We start from the raw sequence: 6,964 nt of genomic DNA on the forward strand, positions 1-6,964 counted from the left end.
ATATTCATGATTTCTTACTTGAAAGCAAAGAAGCAAAGTTCAGGAGAACATAGGATTAAATGAACCTTTTATACCCACGGTGTATGCACAATCATGCCCGTACACACACAGCACAAGTATGTGCAAATTCCCTTGGCTCTCAGCCTCAAACCCCCACTTCACATGAGCTAACAACCAGGACTCATAATGAAAGATATGGCCACCCCTGAAATGTTTCCAAGAATGTCAGTAGAGAAAATAGTAGTCCAGTAAGGTCAGTGATACAGAGTAGGTTTACCCACCGTTGGTTTTTCTCAATTCCTCCACAAGGCAGCGGGCTTCCTCTTGAACACGATCCTCAATGCTCCTCTTCCCCATCCCAAATTCCGCAAGTGTCATGAGGGAAGAAACGCCGGATCTCCTTCCATTTCTTTCCATTGCTGAAAACGATTCCTAACAGGAAGACAAACAGAAACTAGTAGGGAGATCCCAGGCAAGAAAAAGGAAGCTGACCACTGGGCAGCCATGTGGATGGGCCCAAGCTCTGCATGAAAAGCTCTGCTAGTCTGTTTTACATCCTCCCCATCCCCATGACCTATGCTGAAATAGGCACATGCACACCTACCAAATCTCTGTTAGCTCTGTCAGCCAATGGAAAACGTCCTCTTCCAGAAAACTCCTCTCCAAGATCAATCAGGGCTTCCTTCACCATTGGTATCCATGCAGCACCACCATGCGTTCCAGGCAAAATACAGAGTGAACACAGGGCCATAGACTTTTGAGAGCTAGGAAAGTAGATATAGATAACAGCAAATGCAGCAACTATTTCGTCCATTTACTAAGCATCACTAGAATGATATTTTCATTGTATTTGTATGCTTTTATTCAGCCACATAGGCTTCAAGATATTCTGAATTTTACATATAAACATGATGATGATTATAGTCGCCACTCAGATGTCGTGATGTTCAAGGCAATAGTCAGACAATTGCTGTACAGATTACAATTAATCCTCACATCAACATATTCAGCAGGTCTATTTACTCTATTTTAAACAAACAGCCGTGTGTGGTGGCTCACACCTGTAATTTCAACACTTTGGGAGGCTGAGGGATGTGGATCACAAGGTCAGGAGTTCAAGACCAGCCTGGCCAATGTGGTGAAACCTCTTCTCTACTGAAAATACAAAAATTAGCTAGGCATGGTGGCACATGCCTGTAATGCCAGCTACTTGGGGGCCTGAGGCAGGAGAATTGCTGAACGGGACCCGGGAGATGGAGGTTGCAGTGAGCTGAGATCACACCACTGCACTCTAGCCGGAGCTACAGAGCAAGACTCTGTCTCAAAAATTAAATAAATAAATAAATAATAAATAAAAACTGAGCTCAGAGAATGACAATTCATTTTCAGTGTACTACAGCTAATATACAGAAGACCCAAATTTGAAACTCCATTATTCAAACACTGATGCTTGATATGTTTATCAGCACCCTTGAGACCACCTTAAGAACAATACCCAGCTTCAAGAACTAACAATTTCCTGTTTAATAGCCTTTTATGAATAGCATGCATCATAGCATTTATACTACAAATATCTCTCTATGGACTCCACTTAGGACTCCCAAAAGCCCACATAGAGGCACCCATTGCCAGGTCAATAGTCCTCACAGCAGTACTCCTAAAATTAGGTGGCTATAGGATTATATGCATCACTTTAATCCCTAACCCCCAACAGAGTTTATAGCTTATTCCTTCCCTCATACTATCCCTATGAGGAATAATCATAACAAGCTCCATTTGTCTGTGCCAAACTGATCTAAAATCACTCATTACTTACTCTTCCATAAGCCACATGGCACTTGTTATCATAGCTTTTCTCATTCAAACCTCCTGAAGTTTCAGCAGTGCAACTGCCCTAATAATTGTCCACAGACTAACCTCATCCCTATTATTCTGCCTTGCAAACTCAAACTACAAATGAGTTCACAGCCAAACCATACTACTAACACGGGACCTTCAAACACTTCTCTCCCTGATAGCCATGTGATGACTCCTAGCTAGTCTTGCCAACCATGCCCTGTCCCCTACCATCAATCTAGTAGGAGTCTTCATAACTATACCTAATTCTCTTGGTCTAATCATACCATCATGCTCATAAGATTTAATACACTAATCACAGTCCTTTACTCCTTGTATATGGTAATTATTACACAACAAGGGGTATTCACATATCATATTAACACTGTTAAACCATCTTTCACTCGAGAAAAAACCCTAATACTTACCCATCTTCTGACCCTCTTCCTACCATTTCTAAACCCTAAGGTCATTTTGGGGTTTATATATTGTAGCTATAGTTTAATTAAAACATTAGTTTGTGGACCTAATAATGGAAGCCTATAACTTCTTATCTAACACTTATCTGCCTTTGCTGGTCCTGAATCCACAGCTATTTCCTTTACAACAGGCATAAATTAATTCTTCAGAGAAGTTCAACTTTCATGGCTATTCTGAATAAAGCATATGGCTAGTATAGTAGAGGACTTAATAAAATCTAACAACAAACACGTCCCTTACCATTTACCTTCAGCCAAAATTTATAGCAAACGGCTATGAAATGAAGAAGAAACACAGCATTTCAAACTATTGACTTGTTATTTTGAATCTAACATGCAAAGACCCAAATCTTTCTCTACTCACAAAATACATGATTTCATTCCACTATTTCTGACACTGACAGACTGGAAAAGGCAACAAAAGCCTTTCAAAGTATTTTACTTTACAATGATCTCTTGTAACAATGTGCCTCAAGGGATATACTTTATTCAAAAAATACAGGTGAATTTACTTACCTTTTGCAAGCCACTGAAGGAGCATACTTACATTGCTTAAGGATTTGCTGACGTCCTTAATATCTATCTTTAGGATATTTCCAATCACTGGGAGAGGAGTGGGGCCAGGAGGGAGTTTTCCTCTCCCAGATCTCTGTCTCCAGAGTGAAAGGAGAAGCAAACAGGAGAGACAGAGCACAAGGACCACAAGAGAATCCATTGAAGCCTTCTCTTCTTGTTAAGACCAACATGAGCTTGCTCTCCAAGCCTTTTATAACACTCCATGCTAATTCAGTGTGTGACTCTTTGACGAATAAAGTGACCAATCACCTAGGTCCACTATAGGCTCCTTCTGAAAGGACTTTGACCCACTGATAGAGATAAAAATAAAATATCCTTTGATCTTGTTCTCCTTCGTTCCAGTGCCCACTCTGCACATTCCTGTTTCATTGTACTTGGTTGGAGCCCAGGTATTGGTAATAAAAAACAAATGTTAACCCAGATGGTTCCAATGCACCATCATGATCGAGAGCACTGAAGTAAATAATCTGATGCAAAAACAATTACTCAAAATTCTGAATTCTTAGACTAATAACCAGTTGGGAACTTATGGTATTGAGGGAAAGTGATGTATTCTATGTCTTGTATATTTAAAAAGTATGTCAATGCTATGCAAAGATTAGGAGACTTTGTTCTTTATAATGAAATCCTTTCAAATAGCATAACTTGTGTATCTTAAATAACCAAACATATATCAAGTAAATTAGCTTAGCAGATATAAACACCTTTACAATTAAACCTCCTAAAAAAATACGTGAAGGCAGGAATTGTTACTTTTTATTTTTCAAATGGGAAAAGAGAGACCCTGGGAGGACAGGACACCTGTTGGTGCCACACAGCTCGTAGCTGGCAGAACTGGTATCTGAGCTGAGGTCTTCTGATGCCCATCATGGTATATTATCTCTTACACCAGAGCTACCTTGAGAACAATTTTAGCAAAACAAAACAAACTTCTAAACATTAATTATTCCGAATATACACCACATTGATTCTGCTCATAAAACAGGCTTCACATTAAATAGAACTCCTTATTTGTCTCTAAGGAAAACAGCACCAGAGATGCTCTTGAAAAGAAGTAAGAGTTCTCCCTTCTCTGTCACTGCAGAGATGAAAAGCTCAGTGCAACTGAGGAAAGAATTTGGTGCTAAGGGTTTGAGAAACTAGGGCTTCTCTATCACCCAGTCACCTCCAGACATGGCTGCTTTCTATTGTTTTTGGTCTCTCATTTTCAGAAATAATGTAATAATGCACAGCAAGCAAAGGAAATTATGGACAGAACCACAGTTGTGGATGCAATAGAGGATGAGAGGTAGGAAAATCACTGAATGGATCCACAGTACATAACCACCACAAGGTATAGACCTTAACAGGACCTGGCATATTGAGTTGAGGGTCTAAATACAACTAGAAAGATACACTTTACTAGATCACTAATGACAATACTTATGCAAAGCCATTTTCTTTAAATATATCATCATATTTGCACTAAATTCCCTAGTGGGGTTATTTCCATTTCTTTTATTGAGAAAAATAAAGTTACGTTAAGACACAGTTGCACCATGCTTTACTGGTCATTTTTAACATGGATTCTAACAATTTACAGAGAATTGTTACACCTCATGTCCCTTTGGAATCTCTCAGTTACCTTTGCTTACAATAAAATTGACCCATTTCAGGAATGAGGAAGCTGAGCCTTGAAGATTCAGTACCTTAGCTAGGAACATGGTGTCCACCTTAGCCAGCACCATGTTCCATGTTTTATGACACTAGAACCCATAAGCCCTGCATCTTGAAGGTTTCATTTCAAGCAAAACATTGAGTTCAATTGAGTCCATCAATATTTACTGATTGTGTACAATGATTCAGTATTTTGTGATTCAGTCTAGTAAATGATTTTCAAAATAAACATTAATTTCATTAATAATTACAGCCCCAGTTAACTAGATTGAGAGGTCAGAAGAGTTGGGTTTTATAACCTTTAGTTCTTGGGTAAGTCAAGGCCTTGGAGATCCCTTTATACAGCAAAAGGAAAAGCAATAACTTTGTCCCTGACTCATGTAACCTTAAACTCTAACAGAAATATACTACCTTATTTTGGGTAAAATAAGCTCAGTTGCCCTCTTTAGAATAATCGTTTCATTCGTTCAGAGCTAGGTGCCCCAGTTTGGCTCCTTCTTTCTCCTGCTGAGTTGAAGCTCCCGCCTAGAACTTTCAGTTTATAGAAAGAAAGAATTATAGATAATTTGTAGACAGAAGGGATCTCTGAGATCAACTAAACATTGCTTTTTTTTTTTTTTTTTTTTTTTTTTTTTTTTTTTTTTTTTTAGAAATGAGCAATTGTTGACTCAGTGAGACAAAGTATCACAATGCCTCAGTATAAGACTTTTTATTTATTTATTTATTTTGAGGCGGAGTCTCGCTCTGTCACCCAGGCTGGAGTGCAGTGGCACAATCTCGGCGCACTACAAGCTCTGCCTCCCGGGTTCTAACCATTCTCCTGCCTCAGCCTCCCGAGTAGCAGGGACTACAGGTGCCCGCCATGATGCTGGTCTAATTTTTTTTATTATTATACTTCATATTCTAGAGTACATGTGCACAACGTGCAGGTTGGTTACATATGTATACATGTGCCATGTTGGTGTGCTGCGCCCATTAATGCGTCTTATATTAGGTATATCTCCTAATGCTATCCCTCACCCCTCCCTCCACCCCACAACAGGCCCCAGTGTGTGATGTTCCGCTTCCTGTGTCCAAGTGTTCTCATTGTTCAGTTCCCACCTTTGAGTGAGAACACACGGTGTTTGGTTTTCTGTTCTTGCCATAGTTTCCTGAGAATGATGGTTTCCAGCTGAATCCATGTCCCTACAGAGGACACAAACTCATCCCTTTTTATGGCTGCATAGTATTCCATGGTGTATAGGTGCCACATATTCTTAATCCAGTCTGTCATTGATGGACATTTGGGTTGGTTCCAAGTCTTTGCTATTGTGAATAGTGCTGCAATAAACATACATGTGCATGTGTCTTTATAGCAGCATGATATATAGTTCTTTGGGTATATACCCAGTAATGGGATGGCTGAGTCAAATGGTATTTCTAGTTCTAGATCCTTGAGGAATCGCCACACTGTCTTCCACAATGGTTGAACTAGTTTACCGTCCCACCAACAGTGTAAAAGTGTTCCTATTTCTCCGTATCCTCTCCAGCACCTGTTGTTTCCTGACTTTTTAATGATCGTCATTCTAACTGGTGTGAGATGGTATCTCATTGTGGTTTTGATTTGCATTTCTCTGATGGCGAGTGATGATGAGTATTTTTTCATGTGTCTGTTGGCTGCATAAACGTCTTCTTTTGGGAAGTGTCTGTTCATATTGTTTGCACACATTTTGATGGGGTTCTTTGGTTTTTTGTTGTAATTTTGTTTGAGTTCTTTGTAGGTTATGGATATTAGCCCTTTGTCAGATGAGTAGATTGCAAAAATTTTCTCCCATTCTGTAGGCTGCCTGTTCACTCCGATGGTGGTTTCTTTTGCTGTGCAGAAGCTCTTTAGTTTAATTAGATCCCATTTGTCAATTTTGGCTTTTGTTGCCATTGCTTTTGGTGTTTTAGACATGAAGTCCTTGCCCATGACTGTGTCCTGAACGGTGTTGCCTAGGTTTTCTTCGAGGGCTTTTATGGTTTTAGGTCTAACATTTAAGTCTCTAATCCATCTTGAATTAATTTTTGTATAAAGTGTAAGGAAGGGATCCAGTTTCAGCTTTCTACTTATGGCTAGCTAGGTTTCCCAGCAGCATTTATTAAATAGGGAATCCTTTCCCCGTTTCTTGTTTTTGTCAGGTTTGTCAAAAATCAGATAGTTGTAAATGTGTGGTGTTATTTCTGAGGGCTCTCTTCTATTCCATTGGTCTATATCTCTGTTTTGGTACCAGTAGCATGGTTTTTTGGTTACTGTAGCCTTGTAGTATAGTTTGAAGTCAGGTAATGTGATGCTTCCAGATTTGTTCTTTTGGCTTAGGATTGTCTTGGCAATGCGGGCTCTTTTTTGGTTCCATATGAACTTTAAAGTAGTTTTTTCCAATTCTGTGAAGAAAGTC

The 6,964-nt window shown here is 39.4% G+C and overlaps 1 pseudogene; it reads right to left on the bottom strand.

Annotated features, from left to right (window-relative positions):
* Nucleotides 1-273: 273 nt before the first annotated feature.
* Nucleotides 274-3,080, bottom strand: LOC115900391 (annotated as a pseudogene).
* Nucleotides 3,081-6,964: the final 3,884 nt, after the last annotated feature.

This window comes from Rhinopithecus roxellana, chromosome 11 (assembly GCF_007565055.1).
Source record: "Rhinopithecus roxellana isolate Shanxi Qingling chromosome 11, ASM756505v1, whole genome shotgun sequence".
NCBI lineage: Eukaryota > Metazoa > Chordata > Mammalia > Primates > Cercopithecidae > Rhinopithecus > Rhinopithecus roxellana.